This window comes from Pelobates fuscus, chromosome 10 (genome assembly GCF_036172605.1).
Source record: "Pelobates fuscus isolate aPelFus1 chromosome 10, aPelFus1.pri, whole genome shotgun sequence".
Classification (NCBI taxonomy): Eukaryota; Metazoa; Chordata; class Amphibia; order Anura; family Pelobatidae; genus Pelobates; species Pelobates fuscus.
The window spans coordinates 40007372-40026863 of record NC_086326.1 but is presented as its reverse complement, the minus strand read 5'-3'; the positions used below and the strand labels follow the sequence as shown (position 1 = coordinate 40026863).

The 19492-nt window shown below is 52.0% G+C and overlaps 1 long non-coding RNA gene across 1 annotated transcript in view; it reads left to right on the top strand.

The window, feature by feature from the left end:
* The window catches only part of LOC134575795 (uncharacterized), a 42336-nt gene extending 27966 nt beyond the window's left edge, over positions 1 to 14370 (top strand). Inside the window, exon 4 of the long non-coding RNA XR_010085750.1 lies at positions 14308 to 14370. This is a non-coding gene — a long non-coding RNA (uncharacterized LOC134575795). The remainder of the gene's footprint in view (positions 1 to 14307) is intronic.
* The last annotated feature ends 5122 nt before the right edge of the window (positions 14371 to 19492 follow it).

Genomic DNA, 19492 nt, shown 5'->3' with positions numbered 1-19492 from the left:
CAAACACCAAGTCAGAGAGAGAGAACTAGGCCCAGACCCAAACACCAAGTAAGAGAGAGAGAACTAGACCCAGACCCAAACACAAAGTTAGAGAGCCCAGACCCAAACACAAAGTCAGAGAAAAGCTAGGCTTAGACCCAAATACCATGTCAGAGACAGAGCTAGGCCCAGACCCAAACACCAAGTCAGAGACAGAGCTACGCCCATACCCAAACACCAAGTCAGAGACAGAGCTATGCCCAGACCCAAACACCAAGTCAGAGAGAGAGAACTAGGCCCAGACCCAAACACCAAGTAAGAGAGAGAGAACTAGGCCCAGACCCAAACACAAAGTTAGAGAGCCCAGACCCAAACAAAAAGTCAGAGAAAAGCTAGGCTTAGACCCAAATACCATGTCAGAGACAGAGCTAGGCCCAGACCCAAACACCAAGTCAGAGACAGAGCTTCGCCCAGACCCAAACACCAAGTCAGAGACAGAGCTTCGCCCAGACCCAAACACCAAGTCAGAGACAGAGCTAGGCTCAGACCCAAACACTAAGTCAGAGGCAGAGCTAGGCTCAAACCCAAACACCAAGTCAGAGACAGAGCTAGGCCCAGACCCAAACACCATGTCAGAGACAGCGCTAGGCCCAGACCCAAACACCAAGTCAGAGACAGAGCTAGGCTCAAACCCAAACACCAAGTCAGAGACAGAGCTAGGCCCAGACCCAAACACCATGTCAGAGACAGAGCTAGGCCCAGACCCAAACACCAAGTCAGAGACAGAGCTAGGCCCAGACCAAAACACCAAGTCAGAGACAGAGCTAGGCCCAGACCCAAACACCAAGTCAGAGACAGAGCTAGGCCCAGACCCAAACACCATGTCAGAGACAGAGCAAGGCCCAGACCCAAACACCAAGTCAGAGACAGAGCTAGGCCCAGACCAAAACACCAAGTCAGAGACAGAGCTAGGCTCAGACCCAAACACTAAGTCAGAGGCAGAGCTAGGCTCAAACCCAAACACCAAGTCAGAGACAGAGCTAGGCTCAGACCCAAACACTAAGTCAGAGGCAGAGCTAGGCTCAAACCCAAACACCAAGTCAGAGACAGAGCTAGGCCCAGACCCAAACACCATGTCAGAGACAGCGCTAGGCCCAGACCCAAACACCAAGTCAGAGACAGAGCTAGGCTCAAACCCAAACACCATGTCAGAGACAGAGCTAGGCCCAGACCCAAACACCATGTCAGAGACAGAGCTAGGCCCAGACCCAAACACCAAGTCAGAGACAGAGCTAGGCCCAGACCAAAACACCAAGTCAGAGACAGAGCTAGGCCCAGACCCAAACACCAAGTCAGAGACAGAGCTAGGCCCAGACCAAAACACCAAGTCAGAGACAGAGCTAGGCCCAGACCCAAACACCAAGTCAGAGACAGAGCTAGGCCCAGACCCAAACACCATGTCAGAGACAGAGCAAGGCCCAGACCCAAACACCAAGTCAGAGACAGAGCTAGGCCCAGACCAAAACACCAAGTCAGAGACAGAGCTAGGCTCAGACCCAAACACTAAGTCAGAGGCAGAGCTAGGCTCAAACCCAAACACCAAGTCAGAGACAGAGCTAGGCTCAGACCCAAACACTAAGTCAGAGGCAGAGCTAGGCTCAAACCCAAACACCAAGTCAGAGACAGAGCTAGGCCCAGACCCAAACACCATGTCAGAGACAGCGCTAGGCCCAGACCCAAACACCAAGTCAGAGACAGAGCTAGGCTCAAACCCAAACACCATGTCAGAGACAGAGCTAGGCCCAGACCCAAACACCATGTCAGAGACAGAGCTAGGCCCAGACCCAAACACCAAGTCAGAGACAGAGCTAGGCCCAGACCAAAACACCATGTCAGAGACAGAGCTAGGCCCAGACCCAAACACCAAGTCAGAGACAGAGCTAGGCCCAGACCCAAACACCAAGTCAGAGACAGAGCTAGGCCCAGACCAAAACACCAAGTCAGAGACAGAGCTAGGCCCAGACCCAAACACTAAGTCAGAGACAGAGCAGCTAGGCCCAGACAAAACACCAAGCCAGAGACAGAGCTAGGCCCAGACCCAAACACCAAGTCAGAGACAGAGCTAGGCCCAGACCCAAACACTAAGTCAGAGACAGAGCTAGGCCCAGACAAAACACCAAGCCAGAAACAGAGCTAGGCCCAGACCCAAACACTAAGTCAGAGACAGAGCCAGGCCCAGACTCAAACACTAAGTCAGAGAAAAGCTAGGCTTAGACCCAAATACCAAGTCAGAGACAGAGCTTCTCCCAGAGCCAAACACCAAGTCAGAGACAGAGCTAGGCTCATACCCAAACACCAAGTCAGAGACAGAGCTAGGCTCAGACCCAAACACTAAGTCAGAGACAGAGCTAGGCTCAAACCCAAACACCAAGTCAGAGACAGAGCTAGGCCCAGACCCAAACACCATGTCAGAGACAGCGCTAGGCCCAGACCCAAACACCAAGTCAGAGACAGAGCTAGGCTCAAACCCAAACACCAAGTCAGAGACAGAGCTAGGCCCAGACCCAAACACCATGTCAGAGACAGAGCTAGGCCCAGACCCAAACACCAAGTCAAAGACAGAGCTAGGCCCAGACCAAAACACCAAGTCAGAGACAGAGCTAGGCCCAGACCCAAACACCAAGTCAGAGACAGAGCTAGGCCCAGACCAAAACACCATGTCAGAGACAGAGCTAGGCCCAGACCCAAACACCAAGTCAGAAACAGAGCTAGGCCACGACCCAAACACCAAGTCAGAGACAGAGCTAGGCTCAGACCCAAACACTAAGTCAGAGACAGAGCAAGGCCCAGACCCAAACACCATGTCAGAGACAGAGCTAGGCCCAGACCAAAACACCAAGTCAGAGACAGAGCTAGGCCCAGACAAAACACCAAGTCAGAGACAGAGCTACGCCCAGACCCAAACACCAAGTCAGAGAGAGAGAACTAGGCCCAGACCCAAACACCAAGTAAGAGAGAGAGAACTAGACCCAGACCCAAACACAAAGTTAGAGAGCCCAGACCCAAACACAAAGTCAGAGAAAAGCTAGGCTTAGACCCAAATACCATGTCAGAGACAGAGCTAGGCCCAGACCCAAACACCAAGTCAGAGACAGAGCTACGCCCATACCCAAACACCAAGTCAGAGACAGAGCTATGCCCAGACCCAAACACCAAGTCAGAGAGAGAGAACTAGGCCCAGACCCAAACACCAAGTAAGAGAGAGAGAACTAGGCCCAGACCCAAACACAAAGTTAGAGAGCCCAGACCCAAACAAAAAGTCAGAGAAAAGCTAGGCTTAGACCCAAATACCATGTCAGAGACAGAGCTAGGCCCAGACCCAAACACCAAGTCAGAGACAGAGCTTCGCCCAGACCCAAACACCAAGTCAGAGACAGAGCTTCGCCCAGACCCAAACACCAAGTCAGAGACAGAGCTAGGCTCAGACCCAAACACTAAGTCAGAGGCAGAGCTAGGCTCAAACCCAAACACCAAGTCAGAGACAGAGCTAGGCCCAGACCCAAATACCATGTCAGAGACAGCGCTAGGCCCAGACCCAAACACCAAGTCAGAGACAGAGCTAGGCTCAAACCCAAACACCAAGTCAGAGACAGAGCTAGGCCCAGACCCAAACACCATGTCAGAGACAGAGCTAGGCCCAGACCCAAACACCAAGTCAGAGACAGAGCTAGGCCCAGACCAAAACACCAAGTCAGAGACAGAGCTAGGCCCAGACCCAAACACCAAGTCAGAGACAGAGCTAGGCCCAGACCCAAACACCATGTCAGAGACAGAGCAAGGCCCAGACCCAAACACCAAGTCAGAGACAGAGCTAGGCCCAGACCAAAACACCAAGTCAGAGACAGAGCTAGGCTCAGACCCAAACACTAAGTCAGAGGCAGAGCTAGGCTCAAACCCAAACACCAAGTCAGAGACAGAGCTAGGCTCAGACCCAAACACTAAGTCAGAGGCAGAGCTAGGCTCAAACCCAAACACCAAGTCAGAGACAGAGCTAGGCCCAGACCCAAACACCATGTCAGAGACAGCGCTAGGCCCAGACCCAAACACCAAGTCAGAGACAGAGCTAGGCTCAAACCCAAACACCATGTCAGAGACAGAGCTAGGCCCAGACCCAAACACCATGTCAGAGACAGAGCTAGGCCCAGACCCAAACACCAAGTCAGAGACAGAGCTAGGCCCAGACCAAAACACCAAGTCAGAGACAGAGCTAGGCCCAGACCCAAACACCAAGTCAGAGACAGAGCTAGGCCCAGACCAAAACACCAAGTCAGAGACAGAGCTAGGCCCAGACCCAAACACCAAGTCAGAGACAGAGCTAGGCCCAGACCCAAACACCATGTCAGAGACAGAGCAAGGCCCAGACCCAAACACCAAGTCAGAGACAGAGCTAGGCCCAGACCAAAACACCAAGTCAGAGACAGAGCTAGGCTCAGACCCAAACACTAAGTCAGAGGCAGAGCTAGGCTCAAACCCAAACACCAAGTCAGAGACAGAGCTAGGCTCAGACCCAAACACTAAGTCAGAGGCAGAGCTAGGCTCAAACCCAAACACCAAGTCAGAGACAGAGCTAGGCCCAGACCCAAACACCATGTCAGAGACAGCGCTAGGCCCAGACCCAAACACCAAGTCAGAGACAGAGCTAGGCTCAAACCCAAACACCATGTCAGAGACAGAGCTAGGCCCAGACCCAAACACCATGTCAGAGACAGAGCTAGGCCCAGACCCAAACACCAAGTCAGAGACAGAGCTAGGCCCAGACCAAAACACCAAGTCAGAGACAGAGCTAGGCCCAGACCCAAACACCAAGTCAGAGACAGAGCTAGGCCCAGACCCAAACACCATGTCAGAGACAGAGCTAGGCCCAGACCCAAACACCAAGTCAGAGACAGAGCTAGGCCCAGACCAAAACACCAAGTCAGAGACAGAGCTAGGCCCAGACCCAAACACTAAGTCAGAGGCAGAGCTAGGCTCAAACCCAAACACCAAGTCAGAGACAGAGCTAGGCTCAGACCCAAACACTAAGTCAGAGGCAGAGCTAGGCTCAAACCCAAACACCAAGTCAGAGACAGAGCTAGGCCCAGACCCAAACACCATGTCAGAAACAGCGCTAGGCCCAGACCCAAACACCAAGTCAGAGACAGAGCTAGGCTCAAACCCAAACACCAAATCAGAGACAGAGCTAGGCCCAGACCCAAACACCATGTCAGAGACAGAGCTAGGCCCAGACCCAAACACCAAGTCAGAGACAGAGCTAGGCCCAGACCAAAACACCAAGTCAGAGACAGAGCTAGGCCCAGACCCAAACACCAAGTCAGAGACAGAGCTAGGCCCAGACCCAAACACTAAGTCAGAGACAGAGCAGCTAGGCCCAGACAAAACACCAAGCCAGAGACAGAGCTAGGCCCAGACCCAAACACCAAGTCAGAGACAGAGCTAGGCCCAGACCCAAACACTAAGTCAGAGACAGAGCTAGGCCCAGACCCAAACACTAAGCCAGAGACAGAGCTAGGCCCAGACCAAAACACCATGTCAGAGACAGAGCTAGGCCCACACCCAAACACCAAGTCAGAAACAGAGCTAGGCCACGACCCAAACACCAAGTCAGAGACAGAGCTAGGTTCAGACCCAAACACTAAGTCAGAGACAGAGCAAGGCCCAGACCCAAACACCATGTCAGAGACAGAGCTAGGCCCAGACCAAAACACCAAGTCAGAGACAGAGCTAGGCCCAGACAAAACACCAAGTCAGAGACAGAGCTACGCCCATACCCAAACACCAAGTCAGAGACAGAGCTATGCCCAGACCCAAACACCAAGTCAGAGAGAGAGAACTAGGCCCAGACCCAAACACCAAGTAAGAGAGAGAGAACTAGGCCCAGACCCAAACACAAAGTTAGAGAGCCCAGACCCAAACACCAAGTCAGAGACAGAGCTAGGCCCAGACCAAAACACCAAGTCAGAGAGAGAGCTAGGCCCAGACCCAAACACCAAGTCAGAGAGAGAGCTACGCCCAGACCAAAACACCAAGTCAGAGACAGAGAACTAGGCCCAGACCCAAACACAAAGTTAGAGAGCCCAGACCCAAACACAAAGTTAGAGACAGAGCTAGGCCCAGACAAAACACCAAGCCAGAAACAGAGCTAGGCCCAGACCCAAACACTAAGTCAGAGACAGAGTCAGGCCCAGACTCAAACACTAAGTCAGAGAAAAGCTAGGCTTAGACCCAAATACCATGTCAGAGACAGAGCTAGGCCCAGACCCAAACACCAAGTCAGAGACAGAGCTTCTCCCAGAGCCAAACACCAAGTCAGAGACAGAGCTAGGCTCATACCCAAACACCAAGTCAGAGACAGAGCTAGGCTCAGACCCAAACACTAAGTCAGAGGCAGAGCTAGGCTCAAACCCAAACACCAAGTCAGAGACAGAGCTAGGCCCAGACCCAAACACCATGTCAGAGACAGCGCTAGGCCCAGACCCAAACACCAAGTCAGAGACAGAGCTAGGCCCAGACCCAAACACTAAGTCAGAGACAGAGCTAGGCCCAGACAAAACACCAAGCCAGAAACAGAGCTAGGCCCAGACCCAAACACCAAGTCAGAGAGAGAGAGCTAGGCCCAGACCCAAACACAAAGTTAGAGACAGAGTTTGGCACAGACCCAAACACCAAGTCAGAGAGAGAGAGCTAGGCCCAGACCCAAACACCAAGTCAGAGACAGAGCTAGGCCCAGACCCAAACACTAAGTCAGAGACAGAGCTAGGCTCAGACCCAAACACTAAGTCAGAGACAGAGCAAGGCCCAGACCCAAACACCATGTCAGAGACAGAGCTAGGCCCAGACCAAAACACCAAGTCAGAGACAGAGCTAGGCCCAGACAAAACACCAAGTCAGAGACAGAGCTATGCCCATACCCAAACACCAAGTCAGAGACAGAGCTATGCCCAGACCCAAACACCAAGTCAGAGAGAGAGAACTAGGCCCAGACCCAAACACAAAGTTAGAGAGCCCAGACCCAAACACCAAGTCAGAGACAGAGCTAGGCCCAGACCAAAACACCAAGTCAGAGAGAGAGCTAGGCCCAGACCCAAACACCAAGTCAGAGAGAGAGCTACGCCCAGACCAAAACACCAAGTCAGTGACAGAGAGCTACGCCCAGACCAAAACACCAAGTCAGTGACAGAGAACTAGGCCCAGACCCAAACACAAAGTTAGAGAGCCCAGACCCAAACACAAAGTTAGAGACAGAGCTAGGCTCAGACCCAAACACCAAGTCAGAGAGAGAGAGCTAGGCCCAGACCCAAACACAAAGTTAGAGACAGAGTTTGGCACAGACCCAAACACCAAGTCAGAGACAGAGCTAGGCCCAGACCCAAACACTAAGTCAGAGACAGAGCTAGGCCCAGACAAAACACCAAGCCAGAAACAGAGCTAGGCCCAGACCCAAACACTAAGTCAGAGACAGAGCCAGGCCCAGACTCAAACACTAAGTCAGAGAAAAGCTAGGCTTAGACCCAAATACCAAGTCAGAGACAGAGCTTCTCCCAGAGCCAAACACCAAGTCAGAGACAGAGCTAGGCTCATACCCAAACACCAAGTCAGAGACAGAGCTAGGCTCAGACCCAAACACTAAGTCAGAGACAGAGCTAGGCTCAAACCCAAACACCAAGTCAGAGACAGAGCTAGGCCCAGACCCAAACACCATGTCAGAGACAGCGCTAGGCCCAGACCCAAACACCAAGTCAGAGACAGAGCTAGGCTCAAACCCAAACACCAAGTCAGAGACAGAGCTAGGCCCAGACCCAAACACCATGTCAGAGACAGAGCTAGGCCCAGACCCAAACACCAAGTCAAAGACAGAGCTAGGCCCAGACCAAAACACCAAGTCAGAGACAGAGCTAGGCCCAGACCCAAACACCAAGTCAGAGACAGAGCTAGGCCCAGACCAAAACACCATGTCAGAGACAGAGCTAGGCCCAGACCCAAACACCAAGTCAGAAACAGAGCTAGGCCACGACCCAAACACCAAGTCAGAGACAGAGCTAGGCTCAGACCCAAACACTAAGTCAGAGACAGAGCAAGGCCCAGACCCAAACACCATGTCAGAGACAGAGCTAGGCCCAGACCAAAACACCAAGTCAGAGACAGAGCTAGGCCCAGACAAAACACCAAGTCAGAGACAGAGCTACGCCCAGACCCAAACACCAAGTCAGAGAGAGAGAACTAGGCCCAGACCCAAACACCAAGTAAGAGAGAGAGAACTAGACCCAGACCCAAACACAAAGTTAGAGAGCCCAGACCCAAACACAAAGTCAGAGAAAAGCTAGGCTTAGACCCAAATACCATGTCAGAGACAGAGCTAGGCCCAGACCCAAACACCAAGTCAGAGACAGAGCTACGCCCATACCCAAACACCAAGTCAGAGACAGAGCTATGCCCAGACCCAAACACCAAGTCAGAGAGAGAGAACTAGGCCCAGACCCAAACACCAAGTAAGAGAGAGAGAACTAGGCCCAGACCCAAACACAAAGTTAGAGAGCCCAGACCCAAACAAAAAGTCAGAGAAAAGCTAGGCTTAGACCCAAATACCATGTCAGAGACAGAGCTAGGCCCAGACCCAAACACCAAGTCAGAGACAGAGCTTCGCCCAGACCCAAACACCAAGTCAGAGACAGAGCTTCGCCCAGACCCAAACACCAAGTCAGAGACAGAGCTAGGCTCAGACCCAAACACTAAGTCAGAGGCAGAGCTAGGCTCAAACCCAAACACCAAGTCAGAGACAGAGCTAGGCCCAGACCCAAATACCATGTCAGAGACAGCGCTAGGCCCAGACCCAAACACCAAGTCAGAGACAGAGCTAGGCTCAAACCCAAACACCAAGTCAGAGACAGAGCTAGGCCCAGACCCAAACACCATGTCAGAGACAGAGCTAGGCCCAGACCCAAACACCAAGTCAGAGACAGAGCTAGGCCCAGACCAAAACACCAAGTCAGAGACAGAGCTAGGCCCAGACCCAAACACCAAGTCAGAGACAGAGCTAGGCCCAGACCCAAACACCATGTCAGAGACAGAGCAAGGCCCAGACCCAAACACCAAGTCAGAGACAGAGCTAGGCCCAGACCAAAACACCAAGTCAGAGACAGAGCTAGGCTCAGACCCAAACACTAAGTCAGAGGCAGAGCTAGGCTCAAACCCAAACACCAAGTCAGAGACAGAGCTAGGCTCAGACCCAAACACTAAGTCAGAGGCAGAGCTAGGCTCAAACCCAAACACCAAGTCAGAGACAGAGCTAGGCCCAGACCCAAACACCATGTCAGAGACAGCGCTAGGCCCAGACCCAAACACCAAGTCAGAGACAGAGCTAGGCTCAAACCCAAACACCATGTCAGAGACAGAGCTAGGCCCAGACCCAAACACCATGTCAGAGACAGAGCTAGGCCCAGACCCAAACACCAAGTCAGAGACAGAGCTAGGCCCAGACCAAAACACCAAGTCAGAGACAGAGCTAGGCCCAGACCCAAACACCAAGTCAGAGACAGAGCTAGGCCCAGACCAAAACACCAAGTCAGAGACAGAGCTAGGCCCAGACCCAAACACCAAGTCAGAGACAGAGCTAGGCCCAGACCCAAACACCATGTCAGAGACAGAGCAAGGCCCAGACCCAAACACCAAGTCAGAGACAGAGCTAGGCCCAGACCAAAACACCAAGTCAGAGACAGAGCTAGGCTCAGACCCAAACACTAAGTCAGAGGCAGAGCTAGGCTCAAACCCAAACACCAAGTCAGAGACAGAGCTAGGCTCAGACCCAAACACTAAGTCAGAGGCAGAGCTAGGCTCAAACCCAAACACCAAGTCAGAGACAGAGCTAGGCCCAGACCCAAACACCATGTCAGAGACAGCGCTAGGCCCAGACCCAAACACCAAGTCAGAGACAGAGCTAGGCTCAAACCCAAACACCATGTCAGAGACAGAGCTAGGCCCAGACCCAAACACCATGTCAGAGACAGAGCTAGGCCCAGACCCAAACACCAAGTCAGAGACAGAGCTAGGCCCAGACCAAAACACCAAGTCAGAGACAGAGCTAGGCCCAGACCCAAACACCAAGTCAGAGACAGAGCTAGGCCCAGACCCAAACACCATGTCAGAGACAGAGCTAGGCCCAGACCCAAACACCAAGTCAGAGACAGAGCTAGGCCCAGACCAAAACACCAAGTCAGAGACAGAGCTAGGCCCAGACCCAAACACTAAGTCAGAGGCAGAGCTAGGCTCAAACCCAAACACCAAGTCAGAGACAGAGCTAGGCTCAGACCCAAACACTAAGTCAGAGGCAGAGCTAGGCTCAAACCCAAACACCAAGTCAGAGACAGAGCTAGGCCCAGACCCAAACACCATGTCAGAAACAGCGCTAGGCCCAGACCCAAACACCAAGTCAGAGACAGAGCTAGGCTCAAACCCAAACACCAAATCAGAGACAGAGCTAGGCCCAGACCCAAACACCATGTCAGAGACAGAGCTAGGCCCAGACCCAAACACCAAGTCAGAGACAGAGCTAGGCCCAGACCAAAACACCAAGTCAGAGACAGAGCTAGGCCCAGACCCAAACACCAAGTCAGAGACAGAGCTAGGCCCAGACCCAAACACTAAGTCAGAGACAGAGCAGCTAGGCCCAGACAAAACACCAAGCCAGAGACAGAGCTAGGCCCAGACCCAAACACCAAGTCAGAGACAGAGCTAGGCCCAGACCCAAACACTAAGTCAGAGACAGAGCTAGGCCCAGACCCAAACACTAAGCCAGAGACAGAGCTAGGCCCAGACCAAAACACCATGTCAGAGACAGAGCTAGGCCCACACCCAAACACCAAGTCAGAAACAGAGCTAGGCCACGACCCAAACACCAAGTCAGAGACAGAGCTAGGTTCAGACCCAAACACTAAGTCAGAGACAGAGCAAGGCCCAGACCCAAACACCATGTCAGAGACAGAGCTAGGCCCAGACCAAAACACCAAGTCAGAGACAGAGCTAGGCCCAGACAAAACACCAAGTCAGAGACAGAGCTACGCCCATACCCAAACACCAAGTCAGAGACAGAGCTATGCCCAGACCCAAACACCAAGTCAGAGAGAGAGAACTAGGCCCAGACCCAAACACCAAGTAAGAGAGAGAGAACTAGGCCCAGACCCAAACACAAAGTTAGAGAGCCCAGACCCAAACACCAAGTCAGAGACAGAGCTAGGCCCAGACCAAAACACCAAGTCAGAGAGAGAGCTAGGCCCAGACCCAAACACCAAGTCAGAGAGAGAGCTACGCCCAGACCAAAACACCAAGTCAGAGACAGAGAACTAGGCCCAGACCCAAACACAAAGTTAGAGAGCCCAGACCCAAACACAAAGTTAGAGACAGAGCTAGGCCCAGACAAAACACCAAGCCAGAAACAGAGCTAGGCCCAGACCCAAACACTAAGTCAGAGACAGAGTCAGGCCCAGACTCAAACACTAAGTCAGAGAAAAGCTAGGCTTAGACCCAAATACCATGTCAGAGACAGAGCTAGGCCCAGACCCAAACACCAAGTCAGAGACAGAGCTTCTCCCAGAGCCAAACACCAAGTCAGAGACAGAGCTAGGCTCATACCCAAACACCAAGTCAGAGACAGAGCTAGGCTCAGACCCAAACACTAAGTCAGAGGCAGAGCTAGGCTCAAACCCAAACACCAAGTCAGAGACAGAGCTAGGCCCAGACCCAAACACCATGTCAGAGACAGCGCTAGGCCCAGACCCAAACACCAAGTCAGAGACAGAGCTAGGCCCAGACCCAAACACTAAGTCAGAGACAGAGCTAGGCCCAGACAAAACACCAAGCCAGAAACAGAGCTAGGCCCAGACCCAAACACCAAGTCAGAGAGAGAGAGCTAGGCCCAGACCCAAACACAAAGTTAGAGACAGAGTTTGGCACAGACCCAAACACCAAGTCAGAGAGAGAGAGCTAGGCCCAGACCCAAACACCAAGTCAGAGACAGAGCTAGGCCCAGACCCAAACACTAAGTCAGAGACAGAGCTAGGCTCAGACCCAAACACTAAGTCAGAGACAGAGCAAGGCCCAGACCCAAACACCATGTCAGAGACAGAGCTAGGCCCAGACCAAAACACCAAGTCAGAGACAGAGCTAGGCCCAGACAAAACACCAAGTCAGAGACAGAGCTATGCCCATACCCAAACACCAAGTCAGAGACAGAGCTATGCCCAGACCCAAACACCAAGTCAGAGAGAGAGAACTAGGCCCAGACCCAAACACAAAGTTAGAGAGCCCAGACCCAAACACCAAGTCAGAGACAGAGCTAGGCCCAGACCAAAACACCAAGTCAGAGAGAGAGCTAGGCCCAGACCCAAACACCAAGTCAGAGAGAGAGCTACGCCCAGACCAAAACACCAAGTCAGTGACAGAGAGCTACGCCCAGACCAAAACACCAAGTCAGTGACAGAGAACTAGGCCCAGACCCAAACACAAAGTTAGAGAGCCCAGACCCAAACACAAAGTTAGAGACAGAGCTAGGCTCAGACCCAAACACCAAGTCAGAGAGAGAGAGCTAGGCCCAGACCCAAACACAAAGTTAGAGACAGAGTTTGGCACAGACCCAAACACCAAGTCAGAGAGAGAGCTAGGCCCAGACCCAAACACCAAGTCAGAGACAGAGCTAGGCCCAGACCCAAACACTAAGTCAGAGACAGAGCTAGGCCCAGACCCAAACACAAAGTTAGAGACAGAGTTTGGCACAGACCCAAACACCAAGTCAGAAAGAGAGCTAGGCCCAGACCCAAACACCAAGTCAGAGACAGAGCTATGCCCAGACCCAAACACCAAGTCAGAGAGAGAGAGCTAGGCCCAGACCCAAACACAAAGTTAGAGACAGAGTTTGGCACAGACCCAAACACCAAGTCAGAGAGAGAGCTAGGCCCAGACCCAAACACCAAGTCAGAGACAGAGCTATGCCCAGACCCAAACACCAAGTCAGAGAGAGAGAGCTAGGCCCAAACCCAAACACAAAGTTAGAGACAGAGTTTGGCACAGACCCAAAAACCAAGTCAGAGAGAGAGCTAGGCCCAGACCCAAACACCAAGTCAGAGACAGAGCTAGACCCCGACCCAAACACAAAGTTAGAGATAGAGTTTGGCCCAGACCCAAACACAAAGTTAGAGAGAGAGCTAGGCTCAGACCCTAACACAGTTAGGGATCAGGTTTCAGACCCAAATAGTTTGATATACCATTTAGAGTTAAAAACATACCTGACCTGACCTCAGATCCAGACACTGTGAGTCAGTGGCAATCAAAGCTGGACTCAGAACTGTGACATCACTCAAAACCCCAGAGACAGAGCGGGTCATAGACTCAAACATTGTGACATCATCACACAGTGAGTCAGAGGTAGAGCTGTGTAGATACCCAAACTCTGTGACATCACACTGAATGTCAGAGACGGAACTCTTCAGTACAGTCATTAAATCTGGTATAGGAATGAGTTTCACAGCTACAGTCAGTGAGTTGGATATTGGAATACATATGATTTTCTATCTCTAAAACAGGATGTGGTCACAGGCCATGGATAAAAATAAGGAGATGCAGATAAAGAAATTTATTCACTAAAGAGCTGCAATAAATTGACATTTAAAAAAAAATGTAAGCCAACATAAGCATGGAAATATCCATCCATTTAGCAAGATTTCCTATTTGTTTTCCACACCTGTTTTCCAGTTCAGCAAAATTCCATGTGCAGTGAATAAATCCCTTGTTGTCATACTTTGAGTTATCCTAGACTAGATGTAGCTTCTGGAGTACATGACCCCTGTACCAGCAGCTACAGCCCCGTCTCTATGTAGGGAGATCTGCATAGTGGTATGGGTTGGAGAGTCCTGGCCACTTTGGCATTAAGTAGAATAGTTTGAGAGAAATGAATGTAGACAAATGAAATGAAACTAAGGATCCTGGTGGAGTCATGAACCTCACAGTGCTGATGCTGGAAAGTGCAATTTTCAAAAAACAAAGAATAGGAATTTCAAAAATATAAAGTTTCAATAGAGGATTCTCCACTCACCATAGGTTGTTACACATACAATGGTATGAGATTGATCACTTGAATGGAATGAGATTTATAATAACCTGTAGAGCAAATTTCATCTATATATAGTGTGTTAAAGAAGGCCTGGGCACAGTGTGCATGGATAAGCTTACACAGAAGGACATGAAAATTTTCCTCCATGATGTTTGATTTGTCTTCCTGGGAAGATGTCGATGAGGAGCGGTAGGAGAAAGGAGAGTGTGGGCCCCCGGGAGGAACGCAGAGCTAGGCTCAAACCCAAACACCAAGTCAGAGACAGAGCTAGGCCCAGACCCAAACACCATGTCAGAGACAGCGCTAGGCCCAGACCCAAACACCAAGTCAGAGACAGAGCTAGGCTCAAACCCAAACACCATGTCAGAGACAGAGCTAGGCCCAGACCCAAACACCATGTCAGAGACAGAGCTAGGCCCAGACCCAAACACCAAGTCAGAGACAGAGCTAGGCCCAGACCAAAACACCATGTCAGAGACAGAGCTAGGCCCAGACCCAAACACCAAGTCAGAGACAGAGCTAGGCCCAGACCCAAACACCAAGTCAGAGACAGAGCTAGGCCCAGACCAAAACACCAAGTCAGAGACAGAGCTAGGCCCAGACCCAAACACTAAGTCAGAGACAGAGCAGCTAGGCCCAGACAAAACACCAAGCCAGAGACAGAGCTAGGCCCAGACCCAAACACCAAGTCAGAGACAGAGCTAGGCCCAGACCCAAACACTAAGTCAGAGACAGAGCTAGGCCCAGACAAAACACCAAGCCAGAAACAGAGCTAGGCCCAGACCCAAACACTAAGTCAGAGACAGAGCCAGGCCCAGACTCAAACACTAAGTCAGAGAAAAGCTAGGCTTAGACCCAAATACCAAGTCAGAGACAGAGCTTCTCCCAGAGCCAAACACCAAGTCAGAGACAGAGCTAGGCTCATACCCAAACACCAAGTCAGAGACAGAGCTAGGCTCAGACCCAAACACTAAGTCAGAGACAGAGCTAGGCTCAAACCCAAACACCAAGTCAGAGACAGAGCTAGGCCCAGACCCAAACACCATGTCAGAGACAGCGCTAGGCCCAGACCCAAACACCAAGTCAGAGACAGAGCTAGGCTCAAACCCAAACACCAAGTCAGAGACAGAGCTAGGCCCAGACCCAAACACCATGTCAGAGACAGAGCTAGGCCCAGACCCAAACACCAAGTCAAAGACAGAGCTAGGCCCAGACCAAAACACCAAGTCAGAGACAGAGCTAGGCCCAGACCCAAACACCAAGTCAGAGACAGAGCTAGGCCCAGACCAAAACACCATGTCAGAGACAGAGCTAGGCCCAGACCCAAACACCAAGTCAGAAACAGAGCTAGGCCACGACCCAAACACCAAGTCAGAGACAGAGCTAGGCTCAGACCCAAACACTAAGTCAGAGACAGAGCAAGGCCCAGACCCAAACACCATGTCAGAGACAGAGCTAGGCCCAGACCAAAACACCAAGTCAGAGACAGAGCTAGGCCCAGACAAAACACCAAGTCAGAGACAGAGCTACGCCCAGACCCAAACACCAAGTCAGAGAGAGAGAACTAGGCCCAGACCCAAACACCAAGTAAGAGAGAGAGAACTAGACCCAGACCCAAACACAAAGTTAGAGAGCCCAGACCCAAACACAAAGTCAGAGAAAAGCTAGGCTTAGACCCAAATACCATGTCAGAGACAGAGCTAGGCCCAGACCCAAACACCAAGTCAGAGACAGAGCTACGCCCATACCCAAACACCAAGTCAGAGACAGAGCTATGCCCAGACCCAAACACCAAGTCAGAGAGAGAGAACTAGGCCCAGACCCAAACACCAAGTAAGAGAGAGAGAACTAGGCCCAGACCCAAACACAAAGTTAGAGAGCCCAGACCCAAACAAAAAGTCAGAGAAAAGCTAGGCTTAGACCCAAATACCATGTCAGAGACAGAGCTAGGCCCAGACCCAAACACCAAGTCAGAGACAGAGCTTCGCCCAGACCCAAACACCAAGTCAGAGACAGAGCTTCGCCCAGACCCAAACACCAAGTCAGAGACAGAGCTAGGCTCAGACCCAAACACTAAGTCAGAGGCAGAGCTAGGCTCAAACCCAAACACCAAGTCAGAGACAGAGCTAGGCCCAGACCCAAATACCATGTCAGAGACAGCGCTAGGCCCAGACCCAAACACCAAGTCAGAGACAGAGCTAGGCTCAAACCCAAACACCAAGTCAGAGACAGAGCTAGGCCCAGACCCAAACACCATGTCAGAGACAGAGCTAGGCCCAGACCCAAACACCAAGTCAGAGACAGAGCTAGGCCCAGACCAAAACACCAAGTCAGAGACAGAGCTAGGCCCAGACCCAAACACCAAGTCAGAGACAGAGCTAGGCCCAGACCCAAACACCATGTCAGAGACAGAGCAAGGCCCAGACCCAAACACCAAGTCAGAGACAGAGCTAGGCCCAGACCAAAACACCAAGTCAGAGACAGAGCTAGGCTCAGACCCAAACACTAAGTCAGAGGCAGAGCTAGGCTCAAACCCAAACACCAAGTCAGAGACAGAGCTAGGCTCAGACCCAAACACTAAGTCAGAGGCAGAGCTAGGCTCAAACCCAAACACCAAGTCAGAGACAGAGCTAGGCCCAGACCCAAACACCATGTCAGAGACAGCGCTAGGCCCAGACCCAAACACCAAGTCAGAGACAGAGCTAGGCTCAAACCCAAACACCATGTCAGAGACAGAGCTAGGCCCAGACCCAAACACCATGTCAGAGACAGAGCTAGGCCCAGACCCAAACACCAAGTCAGAGACAGAGCTAGGCCCAGACCAAAACACCAAGTCAGAGACAGAGCTAGGCCCAGACCCAAACACCAAGTCAGAGACAGAGCTAGGCCCAGACCAAAACACCAAGTCAGAGACAGAGCTAGGCCCAGACCCAAACACCAAGTCAGAGACAGAGCTAGGCCCAGACCCAAACACCATGTCAGAGACAGAGCAAGGCCCAGACCCAAACACCAAGTCAGAGACAGAGCTAGGCCCAGACCAAAACACCAAGTCAGAGACAGAGCTAGGCTCAGACCCAAACACTAAGTCAGAGGCAGAGCTAGGCTCAAACCCAAACACCAAGTCAGAGACAGAGCTAGGCTCAGACCCAAACACTAAGTCAGAGGCAGAGCTAGGCTCAAACCCAAACACCAAGTCAGAGACAGAGCTAGGCCCAGACCCAAACACCATGTCAGAGACAGCGCTAGGCCCAGACCCAAACACCAAGTCAGAGACAGAGCTAGGCTCAAACCCAAACACCATGTCAGAGACAGAGCTAGGCCCAGACCCAAACACCATGTCAGAGACAGAGCTAGGCCCAGACCCAAACACCAAGTCAGAGACAGAGCTAGGCCCAGACCAAAACACCAAGTCAGAGACAGAGCTAGGCCCAGACCCAAACACCAAGTCAGAGACAGAGCTAGGCCCAGACCCAAACACCATGTCAGAGACAGAGCTAGGCCCAGACCCAAACACCAAGTCAGAGACAGAGCTAGGCCCAGACCAAAACACCAAGTCAGAGACAGAGCTAGGCCCAGACCCAAACACTAAGTCAGAGGCAGAGCTAGGCTCAAACCCAAACACCAAGTCAGAGACAGAGCTAGGCTCAGACCCAAACACTAAGTCAGAGGCAGAGCTAGGCTCAAACCCAAACACCAAGTCAGAGACAGAGCTAGGCCCAGACCCAAACACCATGTCAGAAACAGCGCTAGGCCCAGACCCAAACACCAAGTCAGAGACAGAGCTAGGCTCAAACCCAAACACCAAATCAGAGACAGAGCTAGGCCCAGACCCAAACACCATGTCAGAGACAGAGCTAGGCCCAGACCCAAACACCAAGTCAGAGACAGAGCTAGGCCCAGACCAAAACACCAAGTCAGAGACAGAGCTAGGCCCAGACCCAAACACCAAGTCAGAGACAGAGCTAGGCCCAGACCCAAACACTAAGTCAGAGACAGAGCAGCTAGGCCCAGACAAAACACCAAGCCAGAGACAGAGCTAGGCCCAGACCCAAACACCAAGTCAGAGACAGAGCTAGGCCCAGACCCAAACACTAAGTCAGAGACAGAGCTAGGCCCAGACCCAAACACTAAGCCAGAGACAGAGCTAGGCCCAGACCAAAACACCATGTCAGAGACAGAGCTAGGCCCACACCCAAACACCAAGTCAGAAACAGAGCTAGGCCACGACCCAAACACCAAGTCAGAGACAGAGCTAGGTTCAGACCCAAACACTAAGTCAGAGACAGAGCAAGGCCCAGACCCAAACACCATGTCAGAGACAGAGCTAGGCCCAGACCAAAACACCAAGTCAGAGACAGAGCTAGGCCCAGACAAAACACCAAGTCAGAGACAGAGCTACGCCCATACCCAAACACCAAGTCAGAGACAGAGCTATGCCCAGACCCAAACACCAAGTCAGAGAGAGAGAACTAGGCCCAGACCCAAACACCAAGTAAGAGAGAGAGAACTAGGCCCAGACCCAAACACAAAGTTAGAGAGCCCAGACCCAAACACCAAGTCAGAGACAGAGCTAGGCCCAGACCAAAACACCAAGTCAGAGAGAGAGCTAGGCCCAGACCCAAACACCAAGTCAGAGAGAGAGCTACGCCCAGACCAAAACACCAAGTCAGAGACAGAGAACTAGGCCCAGACCCAAACACAAAGTTAGAGAGCCCAGACCCAAACACAAAGTTAGAGACAGAGCTAGGCCCAGACAAAACACCAAGCCAGAAACAGAGCTAGGCCCAGACCCAAACACTAAGTCAGAGACAGAGTCAGGCCCAGACTCAAACACTAAGTCAGAGAAAAGCTAGGCTTAGACCCAAATACCATGTCAGAGACAGAGCTAGGCCCAGACCCAAACACCAAGTCAGAGACAGAGCTTCTCCCAGAGCCAAACACCAAGTCAGAGACAGAGCTAGGCTCATACCCAAACACCAAGTCAGAGACAGAGCTAGGCTCAGACCCAAACACTAAGTCAGAGGCAGAGCTAGGCTCAAACCCAAACACCAAGTCAGAGACAGAGCTAGGCCCAGACCCAAACACCATGTCAGAGACAGCGCTAGGCCCAGACCCAAACACCAAGTCAGAGACAGAGCTAGGCCCAGACCCAAACACTAAGTCAGAGACAGAGCTAGGCCCAGACAAAACACCAAGCCAGAAACAGAGCTAGGCCCAGACCCAAACACCAAGTCAGAGAGAGAGAGCTAGGCCCAGACCCAAACACAAAGTTAGAGACAGAGTTTGGCACAGACCCAAACACCAAGTCAGAGAGAGAGAGCTAGGCCCAGACCCAAACACCAAGTCAGAGACAGAGCT